Here is a 23,641-nt window from a genome sequence, read left to right on the forward strand (position 1 = left end):
GATCTTGGAGTCATCATAGATAGTTCTCTGAAGACGTCCACGCAGCGTGCAGCAGCAGTCAAAAAAAGCGAACAGGATGTTAGGAATCATTAAAAAAAGGATAGAGAATAAGACGGAGAATATTTTATTGCCCTTATATAAATCCATGGTACACCCACATCTTGAATACTACAAACAGATGTGGTCCCCTCATCTCAAAAAAGATATACTGGCATTAGAAAAGGTTCAGAGAAGGGCAACTGAAATTATTAGGGGTTTGGAACGCATCCCATATGAGGAGAGATTAAAGAGGCTAGGACTTTTCAGCTTGCAAAAAAAGGAGACTAAGGAGGGATATGATAGAGGTATATAAAATCATGAGTGGTGTGGAGAAAGTGAATAAGGAAAAGTTATTTACTTGTTCCCACAATATAAAAACTAGGGGCCACCAAATGAAATTAATGTAGAGCAGGTTAAAACAAATAAAATAATTTCTTCTTTACACAGTACACAGTCAACCTGTGGAACTCCTTGCATGAGGAGGTTGTGAAGGCTAGGACTATAACAAAGTTTAAAAGAGAACGAGATAAATTAATGGAGGTTAAGTCCATTAATGGCTATTAGCCAGGATGAGTAAGGAATGGTGTCCTTAGCCTCTGTTTGTCAGAGGGTGGAGATGGATAGCAGGAGAGAGATGACTTGATCATTACCTGTTAGGTTCACTCCCTCTGGGGCACCTGGCATTGGCCACTATCGGCAGACAGGATACTGGGCTGGGTGGACCTTTGTTCTGACCCAGTATGGCCATTCTTATGTTCTGATACTATCTTTCAAGAGCTTTACAATCATTAAACAGTTAGTCGTTAGTTAACTACTAATAATTATATTTCCAAAAGCAATGGCAAAACCCATCAATCTTGTTTCTGTTAATGTCAGTGTAAGGAACGCTAGCCAAGTAATAAGGAAATCATTGCCATCGGGGTTGTTTTTATTCTCAAAGTTGCATGAATTTATATTACTCCGCTACTCCTTTGTCCTGATTTTGACAGTAAAATCCCTTGATTATGTCCTTATTGGAATGGATGAGTGTGCAAAGGGGATAAAAGAACTGTCAACATTGTAAATTTGAACTACATGTGTTTCATCTTTTCTTTTTTCTTAACAAATGTGAGACAGATACTTTATCTTTGAAATGCAGAAGCAGAAATGGAGAAGAATGAGCGTCACCAATGTACCTACCCTTTTTACTCTCAGAAAATGGATTGTGTGGGCTACACCCATTTAGCCTTATGGATGATCTTTGCCAAACACTCTAGAAAGACAAAAATGCCAGTTCCTTGCCAATATGCCTCTTATTTAATAACACCAGTTATTATTGCTTTCTGTATACTGGCTGCTAATTTTATAAGTGATGTTGACCTGTTTAAAAAAGAATCACTGGATACAAAGTTCACTGCAGATTTCTGCTGTGTTGTCATTTTCCCTTAGAGCTTAAGCTACACTTGCTCATTTAGAACCTTGAGAATCTTTCCATTGACTTCAACGGTTTCTAAATCAGGCCCTGCTCCTAAACCCATAAAGTCAGTGGCAACATCCCACTGACTTCATAGGTTCAGGATTTGGCCCTTAAAGTCTTTGTACTTGGGCTAATAGCAAAGGAAACCTACCGTTTTAGCTTGAAAAGTGCTGTAGTGATTTTGTTTGAAATGGAAGGGGAATGATAAACATTCGCACCAGGGATCACCCCACTGGGTAGCTCAAGCATACAGAAATTTTACCAGAAATAAAATCCAAACAACTGTTTCCATTCCTTGTTGAGAACCTTTGGATAATGGAAAGAGATATAGTTTTCTTGAGCAGTTCTGAGCCAATGATCAGATTGGCCTTGTAGAGCGAGTCAGTAGCACGAATGTACTTCTTTTATTGGGATTTTGTTTGTTTGTTTCCCTGACCTGTTGCTTTTTGTCCAAAATACACCTTTTCATCAATGCCAGCAGCACATTTACGGTAGCACACTGTTCTCCTCTAAACCATACATCCCTGACTGTATTTCAGCTTTGGGATGTGGACCCCTTGTTATAGCTCAGTGTCCCCCAAATGCTGTTTCTTAGGGGTACAGAATTAAGTAAACAATGAATGCTGCCTAACACCTACTGAAATCAGTGGAAGTTTGGTGCTCAAATACCTTTGAGGATCTGGGCCTGACGTGCTCTCTCACCCATTGGACATGGCAAGTTTCTCCAGACAGAGAGTATGTGCTGGTGATGTGAGGCAAGATTGCTCCCTCTGTTGTGTGGATAAATACTTACATCAATCCAGTACATCTCAACAGCATTAAACTCCCTTGAAAAACCATCAAAAAAGAAAGTAAGCAACAAAAGGAATAATTCTTATCTTACACTTGGTTGGTAAGCTCCTCGGTGCAAGGACTTTTTGTTCTGTGTTTGTGCAGTGCCTAGCACAATGGTCTATGACAGGGAGCCACTTCTTCTGTTCTCTCTGTATGTATGACAAAAACAAAGGGACATTCAATGACAATAAAAGGGTTGGTAGATTCAAAATGGATGAAAGGAATTTTTTCACAAAATATGTGATTAAACTGTGGAACTCACTGCTGCTTGAAGCTGTTGAGGCCAAAAAACTTAACAAGATTCAAAAAGGGATTGGATATTGCTATGGTTATCATAATTAAGGAAAACAAAATTTGGGATGTCAAGGTTTCTTCTCCACTCTGAACTCTAGGGTACAGATGTGGGGACCTACATGAAAAGCCCCCTAAGCTTATTTTTACCAGCTGAGGTTAAAACTTCCCCAAGGTACAAACTATTTTATCTTTTGTCCCTGGACCTTATTGCTGCCACCACCAAGCGTCTAACAAATATAACAGGGAAAGAGCCCACTTGAAAACGTCTTTCCCCCGAAAATCCCCCCAAGCCCTACACCCCCTTTCCTGGGGAAGGTTTGATAAAAATCCTCACCAATTTGCATAGGTGAACACAGACCCAAATCCTTGGATCTTAAGAACAATGAAAAAGTAATCAGGTTCTTAAAAGAAGAATTTTAATTAAAGAAAAAGTAAAAGAATCACCTCTGTAAAATCAGGATGGTAAATTCCTTATAGGGTAATCAGATTCAAAACATAGAGAATCCCTCTAGGCAAAACCTTAAGTTACCAAAAGACACAATGATGTTTTAAACGTAACGAGCTGGGGCATGTGAAGGCCAACTGCCCCAAGAACCCCAACAGATTACTGTTCATTTCACCGGAATCACACCAGAGGTCCTCAGGCCCAGATACCCTCAGAGTGGAGGGAAACTGTGAGTGGGGGCAGGAAGAAGGTCACCATGTGGAGGGACACCGGAGCACAAATGTCGGCTATTCATGCTTCCTTAGTGGACCCCAATATAATTGACCTAGAGATCCAAGTGACAATTCAACCCTTCAAGTCCAACTCTTTCAATTTGCCCTCAGCCAAGTTGCCTGTCCAGTACAAGGGCTGGTCAGGAACGTGGACTTTTGCCATCTATGATGATTATCCCATGCCCATGCTGTTGGGGGAAGACTTGGCCAATCATGTGAAGCTAGCCAAGGGGGTGGGAATGGTCACCCGCAGCCAGGCTAAGCAAGCTGTCATGCCTAGCTCTGTTCTGGAAACTTCTACCAGGACCCGGTCAGAGGTGATGGACCCGGACCCCATGCCAACGTCTGTCACAGCAGTAGTGGATCCAGTCCCAGAGACCCAGATGGAACCAGTCCCAGAACCAGAACCAGCAGAACAACCAGTGCCAGACCCATTGCCAGCACCAAATCCAGTACTTGCAACCCCAACACCAGAGGGCCCCACCGAACCTGAACTGGCAGCAGTTGATAACCCTACACAAGAGGCTCAGCCGGAGCCTGAAGCCCAACATAGTGCACCAGCGGAGAGCGGTTCACAGTCAACGGACACAGCCCCATCCCCTACATCGCTTCCAGAGGGACCAAGCCTAGATCCACAATCCAATGAGGAACTGATGTCTCCAGCATCAAGGGAACAGTTCCAGACTGAACAGGAAGCAGATGAAAGCCTCCAGAGAGCTTGGATGGTGGCACGGAGCAACCCCCCGCCTCTCAGCTCTTCAATCAATCCAGGTTTGTTGTAGAAAGAGGATTTTTATACAAGGAAACTCTTTCTTCTGGACACCAGGAAGACTGGCATCCTCAGAGACAGTTGGTAGTTCCAACTAAGTACCGGGTAAAGTCTTGAGCTTAGCCCATGATCATCCTAGTTGCCATGCTGGGGTGAACAGGACCAAAGACCGTTTGGGGAAGTCATTCCACTGGGAGGGAATGGGCAAGGATGTTTCTACCTATGTCCGGTCTTGTGAGATATGCCAAAGAGTGGGAAAACCCCAAGACCAGGTCAAAGCCCCTCTCCAGCCACTCCTCATCATTGAAGTTCCATTTCAGTGAGTAGCTGTGGATATTCTGGGTCCTTTTCTGAAAAAGACACCCAGAGGAAAGCAGTACATACTGACTTTCATGGATTTTGCCACCCAATGGCCAGAAGCAGTAGCTCTAAGCAACACCAGGGCTAAAAGTGTGTGCCAGGCACTAGCAGACATTTTTGCCAGGGTAGGTTGGCTCTCTGATATCCTCACAGATGCAGGAACTAATTTCCTGGCAGGAACTATGGAAAGCCTTTGGAAAGCTCATGGGGTGAATCACTTGGTTGCCACCCCTTACCATCATCAAACAAATGGCCTGGTGGAGAAATTTAATGGGACTTTGGGGACCATGATACGTAAATTTGTAAATTAGCACTCCAATGATTGGGACCTAGTGTTGCAGCAGTTGTTCTTTGCCTACAGAGCTGTACCACATCCCAGTTTAGGGTTTTCATCATTTGAACTTGTATATGGCCGCGAGGTTAAGGGGCCATTACAATTGGTGAAGCAGCAATGGAAGGGGTTTACACCTCCCCCAGGAACTAACATTCTGGACTTTGTAACCAACCTACAAAATACCCTTTGAACATATTTAGCCCTTGCTAAAGAAAACCTAAAGGATGCTCAAAAAGAACAAAAAGCCTGGTATGATAAACATGCCAGAGAGTGTTCCTTCAAAGTAGGGGACCAGGTCATGGTCTTAAAGGTGCTCCAGGCCCATAAAATGGAAGTGTCGTGGGAAGGGCCATTCACGGTCCAGGAGCGCCTAGGAGCTGTTTATTATCTCATAGCATTCCCCACCTCTAACCGAAAACCTGAGGTATACCATATTAATTCTTTAAAGCCCTTTTATTCCAGATAATTAAAGGTTTGTCAGTTTACAGCCCAGGGAGGAGATGACGCTGAGTGGCCTGAAGGTGTCTACTATGAAGGGAAAAGTGCTGGTGGCGTGGAAGAGGTGAACCTCTCCGTGACCCTTGGGCGTATGCAGCAACAGCAGATCAAGGAGCTGTGCACTAGCTATGCGCTGACGTTCTCAGCCACCCCAGGACTGACTGAACGGGCAAACCATTCCATTGACACAGGTAATGCTCACCCAATTAAAGTCCAACCTTACTCCTCAAGCTAAAACTGCTATAGAACGGGAGATCCAGGATATGCTACAGATGGGTGTAGTCTGCCCCTCTGGCAGTGCATGGGCATCTCCGGTGGTTCTAGTTCCCAAACCAGATGGGGAGATACGTTTTTGCGTGGACTACCATAAGCTAAATGCTGTAACTCGCCCAGACAACTACCCAATGCCATGTGCAGATGAACTATTAGAGAAACTGGGATGGGCCCATTTCGTCTCTACCTTGGACTTAACCAAGGGGTACTGGCAGGTACCGCTAGATGAATCTGCCAAGGAAAGGTCAGCCTTCACCACACGTCAGGCAGTATGAATTTAATGTACTCCCTTTCGGGCTGCGGAATGCACCTGCCACCTTCCAAAAACTTGTAGATGGTCTCCTAGCAGGATTAGGAGAACATGCAGTCGCCTACCTTGACAATGTCACCATATTTTCGGATTCCTGGGCAGAACACCTGGAACATCTACAAAAAGTCTTTGAGCTCATAAGGGAGGCAGGACCAACGGTTAAGGTTAAGAAGTGTCAAATAGGCCTAAACAGAGTGACTTACCTTGGACACCAGGTGGGTCAAGGAACTATCAGCCCCCTACAGGCCAAAGTGGATGCTATCCAAAAGTGGCCTGTCCCAAAGTCAAAGAAACAGGTCCAATCCTTCTTAGGCTTGGCCAGATATTACAGGCGATTTGTACCGTAATACAGCCAAATCACCACCCCACTGACAGACCTAACCGAAAAGAAACAGCCAAATGCCGTTCAGTGGACCGAAGAGCGTCAGAAGGCCTTTAACCAGCTTAAAGCGACACTCATGTTGACCTTGTGCTAAGGGCCCCAGACTTTGACAAACCGTTCCTAGTAACCACAGATGCATCCGAGCGTGGTGTGGAAGCAGTTTTAATGCAGGAAGGACCGGATCAAGAATTCCATCCTGTAGTGTTTCTCAGCAAGAAGCTGTCTGAGAGGGAACGCAACTGGTCAGTCAGTGAAAAAGAATGTTACACCATTGTCTACGCTCTGGAAAAGCTTTGTCCATATGTTTGGGGACGGCGTTTCTACCTGAAACCGACCATGCTGCACTACAGTGGCTTCATACCTCCACGGGAAATAACAAAAAACTTATTCGGTGGAGTTTAGCTCTCCAAGATTTTGATTTTGACATACAACACATCTCAGGAGCTTCTAACAAAGTGGCTGATGCACTCTCCCGTGAAAATATCCCAGAATCAACTGGTTAAAATCATCCTTGAGATGTGAAAAATATTGTTAGTCTTTATATACTGGTATATAGTATATTTAGAGGTGCATGTGTCTTATTAATTCTGTTTTCTCCTAGAGCTCCAGGAAGAAATCACAGCCAGCGTTTCACCCAATCTGTGATCTGGAGGGCGTGTCATAAATATAAAGGGAAGGGTAAACACCTTTAAATCCCTCCTGGCCAGAGGAAAAACCCTTTCACCTGTAAAGGGTTAAGAAGTTAAGACAACCTCGCTGGCACCTGACCAAAATGACCAACGAGGAGACAAGATACTTTCAAAGCTGTGGGGGGGGTGTGTGGAAAACAAAGGGTTCTCTCTGTGTTGTCTTTTGCTGGGACCAGAGCAGGAATGCAGGTCAGAACTCCTGTAAAGGGTTAATAAGCAATCTAATTAGATATGCATTAGATTCTGTTTTGTTTAAATGGCTGATAAAATAAGTTGTGCTGGATGGTATGTATATTCCTGTTTTTGTGTCTTTTTGTAACTTAAGGTTTTGCCTAGAGGGATTCTCTATGTTTTGAATCTGATTACCCTGTAAGGTATTTACCATCCTGATTTTACAGAGGTGATTCTTTTACTTTTTCTTTCATTAAAATTCTTCTTTTAAGAACCTGATTACTTTTTCATTGTTCTTAAAATCCAAGGATTTGGGTCTGTGTTCACCTATGCAAATTGGTGAGGATTTTTATCAAGCCTTCCCCAGGAAAGGGGATGAAGGGCTTGGGGGGATTTTGGGGGGAAAGACATTTTCAAGTGGGCTCTTTCCCTGTTATATTTGTTAGACGCTTGGTGGTGGCAGCAATAAGGTCCAGGGACAAAAGATAAAATAGTTTGTACCTTGGGGAAGTTTTAACCTCAGCTGGTAAAAATAAGCTTTAAGGGGTTTTTCATGGAGGTCCCCACATCTGTACCCTAGAGTTCAGAGTGGGGAAGGAACCTTGACATGGTGGCAGTGGTGGGATTTAAAGGTGTTTACCCTTCCCTTTATATTTATGACAGGGGATATTTAATCTTGTGCTACAGGGCTTAAACCAGACTGTAACTCTTAGTATCAGAATGAGACCGATGTGAGGGCACAGATTATCCCACATTTGTGTATTACAGGGTTCTGATTCTGAGGCATCTGGTGCTGGTCACTGTCAGAGACAGGATATGGGACTAGACCTGAGGTCTGATCCAGTAGGGCAATTCCTATGTTCCTACTGTAATACAAATAAATAAAATAGTAGATAATAATAGTAATATTTCTCTGGCCAGAAGTGGACTGGTCTCAGATGCTTGATTTACTAGAAGCATCTGCCTATTAAATGGCTAGAGAGGGCCTGGGCCAAAGGACCAGTTGTCATTTTAAGGTCTATCTTATGATGATCCACCATGGATAGAAAATAATACTATGCACCACTGAAAAGTCGGGGTCCCAGCATGGCAATGTTTTGTAGCTTGGCTGGTACATGAAAAAAAATCAGACTTTAAAATCACACTATTCAGACTGTGTTAGTTCATGGCCAGTGTGTCCAATGCCTATAAAATAACACCCTGGCCTGTGATCCAGCCACTCAACCCCCAAATTTGATCCACTCCTCCAATTCAGGTTTTATTTTCTGACTGGAAAGCATGTGAGACCCAGCCATAGGCAGAAAGCTATCTGAAGCAACAGAGTATCACAGGAAGCATAGATGTGGAGATGACCGTACACACCATGCAGTCTTCGCTGTTTCTAAGCCAAAATGCCGAGCAGCAGAAATAGCAGCGGGAGTAGGACCCTTTCCTGCCCATCTGCTGCAAGAGCCTTGTGCCCTCTGAAATGCCTGTCCAGAATTGTGGGGAACAAGAGGACAGGGGACTTGTCAGAAGTCCCTTGCCCATGACAGCAGGATGGGAGAGCAGGCCGCCTGGCTGCCCCGAGAGGACTTTAGAGTCTAGAAGAAAAGGTTGCAGTCCATCAGGCTACCCCCTAAAAGGTGAATTAAGGGGTTACCAGGGCCTATTGATTGGGAGGCAGGATGTTGGAAGGGGAATGTCAAGGTACCCCAGGCTAGCTGAGGGCCAATCTGAGTACACTCTGAGTTGCATAGACACCTATCACTTGGGTTCACAAACAGGGCAAGAGAAGTTCCTGAGGACTTCAGAAGATTCAAGTTCATGACTAACTTAAGGCCTTACCTCAGGTTTTGTACAGCCCTAATCGCAGCCTGTTGCCAGGCAGTATGAGGGGAACACTGCTCTAAGTGTCAGTGAGGTTCTCAGCTGTAGCCATGGGAACACCGACCCTCTGGAGCCAAATTCATCCCTGGTGTAGCTCTTCTGAAGCCAATTAATTTACTCCAGAGATTTAGACTGACCATGGGGATTTGACAGAAAAAGAAACCTTTGCAGTTCATCCCTGACTGAACCTTTTTGCTGTATATGTAGCTTCATTATATTGAAAGAAAAATCTCCAGCTTTCTTATGATGCTGGGTCCTTTACTGCAGGCCTGATCCTGAGAGGCGCTGAGCACTGGAAACATCCCCTGGGGTCTGTGGGAGGGTAGGTGCTCCGAATCTCTCTGATTTGGAATATTGTAATACTCACTTCTAGAATCCCACAGATTTATTGAGACATTGCAAGCTCCAACTCAGCATATAGATGCAGGGCTGAATTTGCTGCTAACCCCCCATTTCAGATCAACAACATAGTATCATACAAGACAACAACTGAACACTGAGATAAAGGTATAGTACTATCCACCAGTGGAGGTGCCATCTACACTAAACATTACAATACATAAGTTTATGTAAATTTCCACGGTTGTTCTATATTCTGTACTGAAAAGAAGTGCAGTACAGCCCCCACTCAGACCCACAGACAAGGTGATGATATTGCTTACCACTGCCTACTCCATGTCATGACAGAATGGAACAGGGCAGGCAGAGAAGGAATAATAAACAGAGCAGCATGCTGTGCTAACAAACCCTGAAGCAGGATGATATACCCTATAGAGGCTGAGGTACACTTTCCCACTCAGGAAAGTAGGTGTTACTCAGGAAAGATGGGAATTAGGCTTTTTTGATCTTCTCAGGATGGTCATCTGTGGGAATGTTAGGCAGCTGTTAAAACAAGAGTTGCCCATGATAAGTAGTCACAGAAATCCTGCAATAGTCCTATGAATATCCTTCTCCCTCCCTCCCCCCATTTCACTTCATACCTTTGTCAACTAAATTCTAATTAGCAGAAGACAGATAACACTAGACAAACTACAAAATATGCAGACACAGCTTTCACAAGCAGATTGCTGTCTTCATATTATTATTAATAATGAAGATATTCCCAGTTGTTACCATGGGACGACGTCTGATAAGGCTAACGTGAATTACAGCATGTACCTGATGTTCACTCTGAGTAAACAGAACAGGAGAGATAGCAAAGATTTCAGCCCAAACAATGACATGAACTCAGACTTGCAAAAATTTGTATAATAAAACTGTATTTGCTTTGTAGATAAATCAAGCATTAAAAAAATGGTGCCACTCTGAGGAGAGTGAGGATGGGAGGATTTAAAGGCACAAGACCCTTTCCACCATTACCCACCCACCTCCCCTACCACCAAACAGCCATTATGAATTGCAGAAATCTCTGCCTTCCTTCACTGGGTATGTTATTGGTCTCTTTGTAGAAGCAATTGTATTTAGGCCACAGGATATAGCCTCTGCAGATAGTAAAACATGTGGGTATATTTATGGTCATATATATATATATATATATATATATATATATATATATATATATATATATATAGTACAAAGTCTACTTCCAACGTGTCCCAAAAAAATTCAAGACAGCTCTGATGGTGCTGGGGGAAGCTGCTCTGCAGCCTTAACAGGTGAATGTGAAATTTTACACCTGGTCACTAGATTAAGGTGAAGAGAGCCATCCCACCTTGTGTTCCCATTAGATTTCACAGGCTGAACAGGTTCAGGAAAGATTAATACTTCAGTGGAGACATATCAAGAAAACCCAACCATCTGCAGGAAGTGATGTTTGATATTCAGTAAGCGGCACTTTTCCCACTGACTCACACTTAATCACACCAGCAGAGGGCATTCCGGGTGCTCTCTGAATTAACATGCGTATTGTATCCAGCTGTTTTGGATAATCCATAGTCAGCACTTGAACACATTTAACTTAGTTATCATACACACACATCATTAAATTTTAATGGTAGAACAAATGGAGTATTTTCATTATATCTGCCACTCCATGACATTTATTTGAACCAGCAATGAATTTTGTCTTTTTTAATATACCTAGATCTCTATAAACACAGATATAATTTTCTGATCATTAGAGTAGGATCCTTAACTTCTAAAATGCTAACAATCAAAACATAGACATAACAATCTAGATTAAAAGCCAGTGGATAATTGATTGTTTGATGATACCCTTTTGCTCAGACATTTGGATGAATTAATTGTGGAGTCTAACTGAATCAGGCTCATCAACTTGCCATTATTCAGCTGAAGGCTGTGGTATTTACCAAATGAATAGTGTGAATTAGATTCTTGTAAGTAAATAGCCAAGTTTAAACAAAGTGATAATGAGCAATCTTTTTGATGCTGCCGTGAAGACTGGCTTCTCCCCTAGACAGAAGCAGAGCTGTCTTTGGAATGACCCATTTTACTGTGTGCTCTGAAGCTAGCAGTAGAGGTCTGCTCTGGCCTAAACTGGACCCAAGCCCATCTGATCCAACCCAAGCCCTATAGGAACAAGTCATTTTCCTACCTGGCCCTCCCCTTCCCCACAAACCTAATTCAGTTCTGCCACCACCTCCTGTTCATGGGGTCAGCTCTCCTCCTGCTGCCCATGGGGTCAGCATGGCAGCGGCTGCATGCACCAGTGGTTGCATGCCCTGCCCCTGCCATCCACCAACCCTTGCTACACAGCCTGTGCTGCAGACTGTTAGGCGTTGTGACTCCTTGACACACTCACTCTGTAGTACACATGGCCCAGTGAGGTGGTGGTGACTGGCAGGAGCAGGGCAGGCTGCCGCCGCGACCATGCAGACCCCATAGACAGGAGGAGGGGATCCAACCTGATCCAAGCCCAGGAGGGTCCTTTTTTTTCCCCCACCCCAGCGGGACCCAACACTTGCAGTTAGGTCCTATTGGGTTGCAGGGCTCTGGCTAGCAGGAGTCCATATTCTTCTCACAGCCTTGACTTTGGCTCAGCACTGCAGATGGCATGACTACAGAACCAACACCACACGTCAAGCCCACAATGAAGATAACAATACTTAGATATGGGTCAAAATTGGACCAATCATTCTGAGCCCCATGCAATTCCTGGGAACAGGCAAGGTAGGGTTCAGATTTGAATCCTCAGATTTGAACCGGTCCCTATAGTTTTGATTCCAGTTCAAATCCAAAAGCAAACAGAGTCTAATTTTCAGGTTCCAATGCAGATGCACATGAAATTACACCAGTACTGTTGAATCCAAGCCTGAATCCTAGCCCGGATTGCCTTCAACCCCAAACTCTGAACTCAGCCTAACTCTAGTTTAGATCCAGATCTTTACTTAGTCTATAAGTTCTGTGGGCCAGGGACTGCCTTGTTGTTTTGTGTTTGTACAGTATCTACCACAGTGCACTCCTGGTTTATGACTGGGGCTGTACATGCTATTGCAATACAAATAATAAATAATAATATCTTCATCTGAGCACCACCTCCTCAACATATAGAATCATAGATTCAAAGGACTGGAGTAGATCTCAAGAGGTCATCTAGTCCAGTACCCTGAACTCATTGCAGGACTAATTATTATCTAGTATTATACAAGTATTATACACTTAATAGCAGGGGTGAGCTGGAGCCAGTTCACACCGGTTCGCTAGAACCGGTTGTTAAATTTAGAAGCCCTTTTAGAACCGGTTGTTCCGTGAGGGACAACCGGCTCTAAAAGGGTTTCTAAATTTAACTGGCCAAAAGTGGCGCCTTAGGCGCCGACTCCACGGGTGCTCCAGCCCTGGAGCACCCAAGGGGAAAATTTGGTGGGTGCAGAGCACCCACCAGCTCCTCCCCACCCCACCCTCAGCCCCAGCTCACCTCACCTCACCTCCGCCTCCTCCCCTGAACGCACCGCCCCGCTCTGCTTCTCTGCCCCCCCAGGCTTCCCATGAATCAGCTGTTCACGCGGGAAGCGGAGGCAGGCTGAGAAGCAAGTGGCGGCTTCCCGCTCAGGCCCAGGGAGGAGGAGGTGAGCTCGGGCGGCGGGGGGGGGGAGCGAGGAGGGCCACCAGCACCGCAGCAGTAACCAGAGGGGCACGCAAGAGAACCACTCCCCGCCCCAGCTCACCTCCGCCTCCCTCAGCCTGAGTGTGAAGCCGTGGCCTGCTTCTCAGTCCTCCCCAGCTTCCCGCCAAACAGCTGATTCACGGGAAGCTGCGGGGGGGTGGCGCAGAGAAGCAGAGCGGGGCGGTGCGTTCAAGGGAGGAGGTGGAGGCGGAGCGGAGGTGAGGTGGGGCCGGGCGGGCAGCTGCCGGTGGGTGCTCTGCACCCACCAACTTTCCTGTGGGTGCTCCAGCCCCGGAGCACCCAGGGAGTCGGCACCTAAGGTGCCACTTTTGATGTGATCAGTGGGGGAAGCGGCCGCTCCCCCTGCTCCCCCCCTAGCTATGGTCCCCTGCCCCTAGGAGCCAGAGGGACCTGCTGGATGCTTCCTGGGAACTGCCCCAGGTAAGCACCGCCAGGACTCCCCACCTCGCCCCCTGGCAGGTGCCTCTGGCTCTTAGGGGTGGGGTGGGCACCCACTACAGTGGCCCACGAGACCCTCCTGCCCAGTTCTGGGGGCAGTCAGGGGACAGGGGAGGGGAGTGGATGGGGCAAAGGTCCTGGGGGGGGCATCAAGGAACCCAGAGGGGTTAGATGGAGCAGGAGTCCCGGGGGGGCAGTGGTGGGCAAGGACCCTCTCATGGGGTGAGGAGGGAACCCATTGTTAAGATTTTGGCAGCTCATCACTGCTTAATAGTAAATAGATAAAGGGCCTATGACACAGTGGAGTAGTTCTAATTATATCCAGTAGAAAGCAGTGGATCACATACACACTAGCCAGCCCATTACGTTTACTTATCTACCTCAGAGCGCTGTTGTAAGGATAAGTTAATATTAGTAGGTTTCAGAGGAACAGCCGTGTTAGTCTGTATTTGCAAAAAGAAAAGGAGTACTTGTGGCACCTTAGAGACTAACCAATTTATTTGAGCATGAGCTTTCGTGAGCTACAGCTCACTTCATCAGATGAAACAAACAAACATCTGATGAAGTGAGCTGTAGCTCACGAAAGCTCATGCTCAAATAAATTGGTTAGTCTCTAAGGTGCCACAAGTACTCCTTTTCTTTTTGTTAATATTAGTACAGTCTTTTGATGCTGTAAAGCAGTCAGTAAGTCCTTTGTCTTATGTTTTGCTCTGTTTTTCATCCTCAAGCTCTGGTAAAACTGGAATGAAATGGGAGGGAAAATACTTGGTAACTTACCGTAATGAAATAACTGATTTACTGGCCTTTGAAATGTAACAACCACCAAAAGTTGATGTAGCTTGGGGTAAATAATTGAAATAATGTTTTATGTTCCATTTCCATGCTGGAAACCACCTTACAATGCATAAAGATCAGCTGGTCCATGAGTTATGAGGAATGTGTCAGCCATGGCCCAACTGAGTCATTAGTTCGGAAACTCATCTAATAGGTATTTGTGGAAAACAGTGTGAGGCTTTGTGATCTGCTTATGTAATAATTTTCAACACATGGGAGGCAGCTCAGCCAACTTCTCACTCTTCAAACCTCCCTGCAAATCAGGATGGCGTTTCCATTCACACAGGTTAAACTGAAGTCTAAATTGAGAGACATTTTCATTTCCATGCCTGAATTTCATTTGTGAAACAGATTGCTATTGAGAAATACAGTAGAGTAAAGCAATTTTTGATGCTTTGTTGTAGTTAACTACAGTTGCAAAATATTCCACAACTGCCTACTATAGTAAAGGAAAATGGCTTTTAACACCTCACTTTGAAATGAAGTCCTATATAGCTTAGGACTTTGCACTTAACAGCTATTTCTAATTATTAAAAATATTTGTAAATACTAGACAGGAACCAATAAGCCTGATCTGGCTTTTGCTGGATGAGTCATATCTGTTCCATTTCATCTGAGACACCAAGGTACAGAGTGGGTGCCTCAGTATGAATTGCAGGATGATTTGAGATCAAGGGAACCTGTGGAAGTGGATGGCTAAAAGTGGTCATAGCACAATGTTGTAAAGAGGACACTGGAACAAGAGGAATAAAGTGGAACATGATCAGAAAAATGTGTATTAACATAGTCCCCTGGTTTGCTTTGTTCTGGTTCTGGATCACTTCTAGTAACCACTCCAGGGTACTTATTAGCATGTATATTCGGGTAGCACATTCCAATTAGGATCCAGAACCATACTCTGCTAGGCACTATGTACATGTATAACAACAAGACTCTGCCCCACAAAGTTTACGATCTGACTTGCACAGGATGCTTGGGATGCTGAAGGTATCACAGCCTGCCTGATAAATGTCCTGGAGTGGGTGGGGTTTTTTGGTTGTTTTTTAATACTGGCTAGATTAGTCTAGCCAGTATACTTAGAATACGGTATACTTAGTATTCATTTACACTTACCAAAGGGGTGACAAGGCCATTGGGTGATCTGTACCACGGCAGAGACTTGTTCACAGTGGCTTGTGCTTGGGGCACAGAACAATAGTTTGTGACTCCGCCACTCTACACCACTACTGTAATCTTTAGCCTAGATTAATTCCTTTCCTTTGAACTACTAGAGCCATTTAGAGTGGCCACAAAGCCAAGTGTTTGCTGGGAATTAGGGATCACACCCGTCAGCTGTCCTTAGTTCACCCAGTTGGCAAAGCCTGGGCTTGCTGCCAACTCAAGTGTCTATGTGCAGGGAGCATTTCACATCAGCAACCTCTTCCGGATAGGAGACAGAGTGTCTCATGAGCAATAGAAGGTGCCACAACAAGCAAGATTCTTTGGCCAGATCGAAGCAAAACCCAGCTCCCAACAGCCCTCAGTCTCTGAATGTGAATTTTGTGGTTTATCTTTATTAACTAATAATAAATAATAATAATAATGGTAGTAAATGTATAACAAATCTTTGTGTGTGTGTGTGTGTGTTTCTATAAGATCTAAATTTAAAGAAAAGAAATATATTTCCCAGCATCCAGTGCAGTCAACATTTTACACAATGGGCAATGGGGATGAACTTTTTTTGCAAGATTAAAATCATCTGGTGAAATGATCTACTTCTTCAGGGGACCAGAGAGATCAGGTAGCACAAAAATAATAATGCCAGTTACAGAAGACTATGCAATTCATTCGAAGGATGCATAACAATGTCATGATGAGGCCATGTTACTGTACAATACATCACACCTCCTCCTCCATAGATAAGCTCTCCTATCAAATGACATTAGCAATTGGGAGGTGCAAATGGGACTAAAGTGGTGGGGAGAACAATGTATCCTGATTCCCATACATTATAAAATCTCTTGAGAGATATTATCAGCATTCTTTGAGACTGGTGCCAAACCAAATATAAACTGCTTAATGCGCACTGTATATCTGATTACATACAAAAGGCTTCATTAAAAGAACATTAAGTTACTAAGTTAAGCACTCAAAGGTTAGGAAATGCCAGAATTAAGGTTGCCCGTGCAACCTTTGGATTATGGATACAGCCGTTAATTACATGACTATATACTATTTTTTCCACAGGACCCCTGCCTCATTCAGTGCAGAGGATGGGCAATCGTCACTGAATGAACTATTCAATATTTTATTTTTCCTCACTGTTCAATGGGTAGCCCTATGCCCTATTTAGTGTACATAATACAAATCCTGATCTGAATATAGAACTATTAATTTCTCTCATTGACTTTTATAGTCCTCTAGTGACCGGCTTGCATATATGATGACAACCTACAACCCCTGTCAGTTATTCTGATAGCTCAAGTGGCAGAGGTCAGTGCTGTGGATCTAAGGCTCTCCAGCCTAGCTGATCACCCATGTGGGTGTCATCACTATATAATCGGAGTGCTTCGTACACACTGGTGAATTTATCTGCACAACACCTCTGTAAGGTAAGGTGGTATTGTTTACATTTTACTGAGGAACAGGGACATTAATGTCAAAAGTATCTGCTACTTTTGGATGCCCAATTTCAGAAATAAAGGTCCTGATTTTTCAGAGTTTTTAGTATTTTTTAGAACTTTATATGCTCAGACCACAGTTCTTATTGACTTCAGTTGCACTTCTGCAAATCAGATGCCAGGTATTAAATTGGGCACCCAGAAAATGAGTTAGTGACTGCCTGTGAAAAATCTGGTTTGTGACTTGCCTAGTAGCACACAGGAACTCTGTGGCAGAGGTAGGGATAGAATTTAATTCTCCAGAGCGATATTCAACTGCTTAAACCAACCTTTTCTCTTTCTGCAGTTCCCTGCTTTATTCACTACAAACCTTCCAACTACTGCAACAATTCAGGCAATAGTTTAATTTCAGTTCCTGGGTACCAAATAAGGCAGGGGTTCTGTGGAGTGGGGGGAAGGGTAAAGGTATGTGATCATGTAATTAAAGATTCTATCATAATGCATACACACAATGGGGTCAAATTAAGGTTGCACAGGCAACCTTTATTCTGGCATTTCCTAACTGCTACGTGCTTGACTTTTCAATCTTAATAATGTTCTTTTAACCCTTTTTACTGTAATTTCTTAGGTTTTTTTAAAAAGCAAAGAAATTCCAACATGTGGCATCAAATTGACACCCGCATGGGTGATCAGCTAGATTGGAGAACCTTTAGATGCTCAGCACTGACTTCTGCCACTTGAGCTATCAGAGTAACTGACAGAAGTAGTAGATTGTCATCTTATATATGAGCCAATCACTAGAAAATGAGAGGCATACATTTGCCAGTGGGTTTCACTCTCCACATTCCTCTGCTGTCAGCAAATATTAATAAGGAATCCTGGGTGTTATTCCAGGTTCAAAGGAGAATGTGTTCCAGTAAGAAAACCAGATAGCCAATATCATAGCAGATCCTACCAGAGAAAAAGATGGTCTTTTGCTTAAAACACTGGAGTGGAACTCAGGAGAGAGCTGGGTTTAGTTCCTGGTTCTTCCAAGACTTCCTGTATGACTGTAGTATATAGGAATAGGGTGGTATCTTTTTAAATATTTTGTGCACCCTCTAATGGCACTGTGTTCAATGTTTGAGGAGCCATCAGAGCAGCAGTGTGTATATGTAACTAGACTTTACATGGTGTGTATATTCAGAAATCAGTTATTTGGACCCCAGTGTGTGGTTCCTCCATATTATAATGGTTGTGTAAAGAGCAAAAGACACACCATTGGCCTTGGCAAATCACTTAATGCCTTGGTGCCTCAGTTCACCACCTATAGGATAATAATAGTTCCTTTCTTCCACCTTTTAACAATCATGTTTACTTACCTTATATGATCTTTGTGGAAGGGACTGTCTCTTACTTTGAGAATGTACAATACCAAGCACAATGGGGCCAGAATCTCATATGGGGCATATAACTGCTACCATCTATAAATAATAAAAAACAATAGTAATAGATATACAGGCCAAGATGAAAATGTCACTAAAGGGAAAAGTTATCAAGAGAAAGAAGCGAACTTACTTTTTTGATTATAAACATAGAATCTGGTTTGGTTGAGATTTGGTCGAGTTTCAAACCAGTTTTTGCAAAAAGAAAAGGAGTACTTGTGGCACCTTAGAGACTAACCAATTTATTAGAGCATAAGCTTTCGTGAGCTACAGCTCACTTCATCAGATGCATATCGTGGAAACTGCAGCAGACTTTATATATACACAGAGAATATGAAACAATACCTCCTCCCACCCCACTGTCCTGCTGGTAATAGCTTATCTAAAGTGATCATCAGGTGGGCCATTTCCAGCACAAATCCAGGTTTTCTCACCCTCCACTCCCCCACACAAATTCACTCTCCTGCTGGTGATAGCCCATCCAAAGTGACAACTCTTTACACAATGTGCATGACAATCAAGTTGGGCTATTTCCTGCACAAATCCAGGTTTTCTCACATCCCCCCCACCCCCATACACACACAAACTCACTCTCCTGCTGGTAATAGCTCATCCAAACTGACCACTCTTCAAGTTTAAATCCAAGTTAAACCAGAACATCTGGGGGGGGGGGGGTAGGAAAAAACAAGAGGAAACAGGCTACCTTGCATAATGACTTAGCCACTCCCAGTCTCTATTTAAGCCTAAATTAATAGTATCCAATTTGCAAATGAATTCCAATTCAGCAGTTTCTCGCTGGAGTCTGGATTTGAAGTTTTTTTGTTTTAAGATAGCGACCTTCATGTCTGTGATTGCGTGACCAGAGAGATTGAAGTGTTCTCCGACTGGTTTATGAATGTTATAATTCTTGACATCTGATTTGTGTCCATTTATTCTTTTACGTAGAGACTGTCCAGTTTGACCAATGTACATGGCAGAGGGGCATTGCTGGCACATGATGGCATATATCACATTGGTGGATGTGCAGGTGAACGAGCCTCTGATAGTGTGGCTGATGTTATTAGGCCCTGTGATGGTGTCCCCTGAATAGATATGTGGGCACAATTGGCAACGGGCTTTGTTGCAAGGATAAGTTCCTGGGATAGTGGTTCTGTTGTGTGGTATGTGGTTGTTGGTGAGTATTTGCTTCAGGTTGCGGGGCTGTCTGTAGGCAAGGACTGGCCTGTCTCCCAAGATTTGTGAGAGTGTTGGGTCATCCTTTAGGATAGGTTGTAGATCCTTAATAATGCGTTGGAGGGGTTTTAGTTGGGGGCTGAAGGTGACGGCTAGTGGCGTTCTGTTATTTTCTTTGTTAGACCTGTCCTGTAGTAGGTAACTTCTGGGAACTCTTCTGGCTCTATCAATCTGTTTCTTTACTTCTGCAGGTGGGTATTGTAGTTGTAAGAAAGCTTGACAGAGATCTTGTAGGTGTTTGTCTCTGTCTGAGGGGTTGGAGCAAATGCGGTTGTATCGCAGAGCTTGGCTGTAGACGATGGATCGTGTGGTGTGGTCAGGGTGAAAGCTGGAGGCATGCAGGTAGGAATAGCGGTCAGTAGGTTTCCGGTATAGGGTGGTGTTTATGTGACCATTGTTTATTAGAACTGTAGTGTCCAGGAAGTGGATCTCTTGTGTGGACTGGACCAGGCTGAGGGGGTGGAGGGTGAGAAAACCTGGATTTGTGCTGGAAATGGCCCACCTGATGATCACTTTAGATAAGCTATTACCAGCAGGACAGTGGGGTGGGAGGAGGTATTGTTTCATATTCTCTGTGTATATATAAAGTCTGCTGCAGTTTCCACGATATGCATCTGATGAAGTGAGCTGTAGCTCACGAAAGCTTATGTTCTAATAAATTGGTTAGTCTCTAAGGTGCCACAAGTACTCCTTTTCTTTTTGCGAATACAGACTAACACAGCTGTTACTCTGAAACCAGTTTTTATTCCAAACCAGTTTTCCCATCCCTAGTTATTATTACCAGACAGGTAAAATACAGCCAGTTCCCTGTGGCTTAAAGGTGAATGAGAAACAAACGAGATTATTTAGGTTGAAAGAAACAGTAAATTAGCTCTTTCTCCCTTGCCAAAAGTGACAGGGCAAATACAAATCACAAGTTCAGCCTTCTCCCAAGGAAAATAATCCATGGTTCTTTAAAGGAAGGAATTACATATCTGCCTATATAGTGTAATAAATGTCCTTTTTAAAATGAAGTAATTTCTGAGCTCTTCAGCATAAGACTTATGATTACAGTGACAGCACCAATATTAAAATTTAATGTTCCCAATATTGTCATGTAACAATAAATCAACCTGTGAGAAGCTGTAAGATCCTTTCTCCGGGTGAAAAGAGTTACAGTGCTTTAATTTGAATGGATGTTGGGTTACGATTAAGAAGCAGGTTATTGATAGTGAAATGTATTAATTTGTGTCTCTATAGCAATCAGATGGGGCTGCATGAAGTAGTTTATAGAATATGCAGTGTACAGCTCTATCTGTCAGTGCCAACTGGTATTCTGGGGCTTTATTAACACAATAGCATATAGAGATGACAAGCTGGCAGGCAGATAAAACGACCTTGTGATTGTTTGGAATATTTAGACTCCTTGGCCTCAAGCTCTTTTGTATTTTTTTCTTGTTACTGTACAGAGCTTTCAGGTGCGAAAGCATGGGAAGAATTTCAAAGGGAAAGAAAAGTCATGTTCTTTTATTAGCAGGGAATAACACTACTGTGGATGTAAAATACCACTGAAGTGCTAACTGCTTTACAAAGGAAGGTAAGCACTAATGGGGAAAGAGAAAGGCTAAGGGCCACAGGCTCCCACCCCTGTGGTGAGCAGAACCATACTATACAGGAAGAACCCATCAAAGCATTGGAAAATTCTGCTAGTATGATTATTAATCACGTTTATTACAGTGCCTAAGGACCAACCAAGAGTGGGGCCCCACTGTGCTAGGCACTGTTCTAACTCAGAGGAGTAGACAGTCCCCTGAACGGAAGTGCTGATAATCGACACAGACAAGACAGGCACAGGCTGGGGGAAGGGATGTAACGCACAAGCAGAGAAGGTGGCAAATGCCATGTTAGTTCCACAGTGTTTGGGGGTGGGAATAGCAGATGGAGGGGATTAGCTGCATGGAAAGAAAACGGAAGGGGGAGGGGACTTTAAAGGGAATGAGAGTGAAGAGAACAGGATAGGGGAGAAAAGGAGGCTGGCCTGGAGTGAAGAGAGGAGTGAAAAGGAGGCTGAGCTGAAGAGACTGAGGGAGGGGGCAGGAGTGGGTTGGAGCAAATGGCCAGTCTGCACAGGGCTGAGGAATTCCAGTCGACAACCTGGACGTCGTCGATGCCTGTGGGTCCTTGCTCTAGCTGCTTCTGCAGCTGCTACCAGTTGAACTCTCTGGCTGGCTCCTCCCTGTAGTTTCTTTCAACAAAACCATATGGCAGGGGTGATGGGGAGAGCCACTGCATGGATCCTAGTGCCCTCAGAGAAAGAGGTCACCCTTTTGCAGGTCTGGGTCCACGGGTTGCTGGGAAGAGGGCTGGGAGCAGCTGAGGCTTCTTTTCACTGAATGAACTTAGTGGCACACATTTTGACTAGTCTCTGTGCTGCCACTGTGAACCAGACTCACTGTGTACCACCAAAGAGTCTGGTGTTCAGGGCTCTCCTCAGACCAGCTTTCAGAGGGGTTTAGCTCAGTGTCACTGCATTCTTTTTAAAAATAACAAAATGGAAGCTAGGAAAAAAACTAGCCTATTCAGCTTTGAAAACTATACACCTTACCTGAACCCAAACAAACCAGGCATGTGCTACTCCAGTTTTCTAGCAGCTATGATGGCACATGCTGAAGCCTTGCAGTGCACCAGGAACTGATAGGAGGAGTTTGTGGCATCTATAAAGAAATTGTTTTAAAGGACTAGATTATATGTGGATATGCACTGCATGCCCCCCACAGCCTGGCTAACAAGAAAGGCTGCTTTGGTGAAATGTCCAGCCCGGTTTCTACATGAAAGAGGACCAAATAAGCTGGATACGTATCCCGAATAGACCACCAACCTTGAGGGAGTTTGCTAATCATTAATTGTAAGCAATGTCACTTTGTGAGGGCAAATCATTCTATGCCACAACTATGCAGTAACTCCCCCACCCCAGTTTCTTGCCACGTTTGGCAAATGCCTGGCCACTTCTGGCTACCTGGCAAACAGTAGGTAACACTTTGCACTTATAACCAGAGATCTCAATTCACTTTACAGACATTAGTCAATGAAGCCTCAAAACACTGCTATTTTACAGATGCGGAAATTGAAGCAAAGAGGTTAAATGGCCTGTGCAAGCTCACACAGAAAGTCTGAGGCAGAGTTGGGAACTGAAGTCAGATCTCCTGACTTGTGCTTTAACCACAAAACCATATTTCCTCACCAATCCAGTGAGTTGTTTGCACCTGGAGAAAATGCAGGAAGAAACTCTTGAGTGACACATCCTTTGCATACTTGTGCACCACTGACCCACATGCTGCACATTCTGTATAGCAGTTTCTTGCCACACTTTGGACTAGGAGGAGAAAGGAATCATCAAAGGAGAAAATTCACGACAGGTCCATTCCTATTTTAAACAAAAAAGCCAAAATCTCACCTACAGTGCGGATAGGGAGGGGGAGGGACGGGGAAGAAAGACTGGATTTTTTTAGAACCATACACATATAAATTAAAAAAAAAATGCTTCTCATCTTTACTCCTGCCTCCTCTCTGCTTGAATCCCAGCTATGATTTACAGCACATCCAAACGTTCCATCAAATGCTGAATTGGAAAGCAGCAGCTTTGCCATACGGGCTGATTTGTTAGCAAAGGATAAATCAATGTGGCAGACAGAAATACAGTGGAGATTATAACACGCATGGTAAATGTGAAAAGCTTCCCAGACAGGAGGGGCCTGGTTGTGAGGGGAAGTGAATGATTTATGTTGCTAAAAAGATAACGTTTCCTTCGTGGTGATGCTACATTGCCTTTAAATTGGGGGAGGGGGAGAGAGGAGTGATTTATTTCCAAAGCATATAGCATGCAAGGTGGTGCTTTTTGAACCACTTTGCCATTAAGGTTTCATTCAGAGAAGCATTTTTCATGGGCTGTTATGCAGGGAAAGAATCGAATCTGGAAAACTCTCCTAACATATTTATGAATTGTGAATGTGCATGAGAAGTTAAGGGCACCCAAAAAATATGTCAATGGAAGAGG

General features: G+C 43.9%; 1 long non-coding RNA gene across 1 annotated transcript in view; it reads right to left on the reverse strand.

The window, feature by feature from the left end:
* The window catches only part of LOC140913890 (uncharacterized), a 39,874-nt gene extending 37,338 nt beyond the window's left edge, over positions 1 to 2,536 (reverse strand). The window contains exon 1 of the long non-coding RNA XR_012159688.1: positions 2,379 to 2,536. This is a non-coding gene — a long non-coding RNA (uncharacterized lncRNA). The remainder of the gene's footprint in view (positions 1 to 2,378) is intronic.
* Positions 2,537 to 23,641: the final 21,105 nt, after the last annotated feature.

This window comes from Lepidochelys kempii, chromosome 6, assembly GCF_965140265.1.
Source record: "Lepidochelys kempii isolate rLepKem1 chromosome 6, rLepKem1.hap2, whole genome shotgun sequence".
Lineage (NCBI taxonomy): Eukaryota > Metazoa > Chordata > Testudines > Cheloniidae > Lepidochelys > Lepidochelys kempii.